General features: G+C 27.1%; 1 protein-coding gene across 1 annotated transcript in view; it reads right to left on the reverse strand.

Annotated features, from left to right (window-relative positions):
• The window catches only part of LOC106680409 (nephrin), a gene marked incomplete in the record, with an annotated part of 208,300 nt that overhangs the window by 205,635 nt on the left and 418 nt on the right, over positions 1-2,247 (reverse strand).

Here is a 2,247-nt window from a genome sequence, read left to right on the forward strand (position 1 = left end):
TTATTATTGATGCTTTCTTTCTCTTACCTCTTCTTGTTTCGTTTTATATGCTTTCATTTCTTTTGTATATAACTTTCTATATATTATCTTCTATACAATTTTCTAATTACATGTATCCAATACTAATGCAACAATGTATGCATATATATGCTTTTAGGATGGTGTATGCACAAGGTATTTAAAAATATACGCCTCTTCTGAAGGGTGTATTGTAGGACAGAAAACAAATATAGCATGCTTATTTACATCATGATTTATCCTATCTTATTTTATAAATATATTTAATGAGAATAACCTATATGATCAAATTCTAATATAGTTTTTGATTCATCTCTGACCTGTCAATTCCGCCGTAGTTGGACGCGACATGTTTTCTGACGGCAAGTTCTGGTTAGTTATTGATTGATTTTTTTATATGTATTTAATGATAATTACAACTGTATTTACATGAAAATACATCTAATAAATTTTATGTAAAATCATAATGATATGATACAGGCATGTAGAGATACTACCCATTGGTAGTACACTAATAATATTTTTCATTCATTAGAAGGTCTCGAGGCCATCTTCTTTTTAGCAGCCTCGGGGATTATTTATTTAGTTGAATTAATAAGTTCACTTTTGCGTTTAAATATAATGAATTGAATCGGAAATATTTTTTGTAATGCTATTAAGAATGGTAAATCGAGTAACCTTCGCGTTTATTAGAAAATTTATGTCTTTGTAAGGAAACGGTAATTACCTTGAAAATTATTCCGATATTATCACAGTTATTTTCTATTTCAAGCTAAGTAAAACGGGTGAAAATAATTTAAAACGTTCTCTTTCAAAAACGAATTAACAAAATTTTATAATATATATTCATCAATGTCCTGAAAATCGAACCAAAACCTTCATTGTAAGTTTTTACTCTACCGAATAATTAATATCTCATTTTATTATTTAAGCATAAAATTACTAATATATAATCATTTAAAATTTAATACAACTAAAACTACTGTATGCTTTCAAATAACATCCAGGCCGGGAATTTCCTCGGCAGCTGTGATTCCAGCAACGTTGAAGTCACTGTACCTTTGCGGACGTCCGCACTGCTCAGTCTTTTTTAATAGAAAAAAATACATTTTGACGGAAAGTATCTCGAAAAATATGGATTAAAAATTTATTTAAAACAAACTGAAGCGTGTGTCACTAAAAATAATTTGGGATCTGTGAGTCAAGTATTTATGTCGTTCATTTTATACTAAACTATTAAATTACATAACTAATTTTCAATTAATCTCAAAACAAAAAAGTTAGTCCTAAAATTCGATGAATAATAAATCGAAAAATTCCTTAGATATTCACCAATCGTTTCTGCACAAAGAGTTTTAATTTAATAATAATAATAAAGCTAAGAATTATGTAAAAAACAATAACTACAAAATATATAAAATAAGTATGGAATTCAGTTTGAAACAATTGGTATTTTTTTAACCAATATTTTTGGTTTTTATCATTAAAGTTATACATGAAGTTACACGTAATTTAGGGAAGAAAAAATATATGTTAGTAAAAATGAAAGTCATTATCTGTTTAAATAATCAGTGCTCATTGTATTTCATTTATAAAAATAACACGCGCTATGTGAACTCAGGAAAAATTCCTTGGTGAAACAATACCCTTTTAAAATTCTCTTAACAAAGCAGCCGCAGGTTATTATTAGTATACATATGTTAATCAATATTAGGTTGGAGTAAATTATTTGTTTTCTTTAAATCGCAGCATTTACTCACTTATCCAACACTTCTATGTTCTTGTGTTTGTAATATATATCCTAAGTCGTAAGTCAGAAAAAAAATACAAGAGGGCCAACAAAGTTTTCAAACAACGTACTTCAAATAAGGCTTTAATAAAAAATATCCTGATTGTTGAAGACTTGCTGGTTTTCCGCACCATGGACCTCAATGCTTAATGTCTTTTCCATGATTAAACGAAAATTCCATATTTTTTAGTTATGTCTTTGATATTATGTCATTCATGTTGATCAACAAGTAAAATTATAAATCAATTTTCAGCGACATTATATTAAAAAATATACATAATAATTTGTTTTCAGAGAGATAAAATGATTAAATATTATTAAGAAATACAATCAACTACACTCGATGCTAATATGCTAGTGATGTACAGATGTAATCATTAATACCAAAAAAACATTATAAATATAAGATATAAATCATCTGAATGTACAGATAAATCTCA

Source organism: Halyomorpha halys, unplaced genomic scaffold, assembly GCF_000696795.3.
Source record: "Halyomorpha halys isolate HHAL.00 unplaced genomic scaffold, Hhal_1.1 Scaffold260.1, whole genome shotgun sequence".
Taxonomy (NCBI): Eukaryota; Metazoa; Arthropoda; class Insecta; order Hemiptera; family Pentatomidae; genus Halyomorpha; species Halyomorpha halys.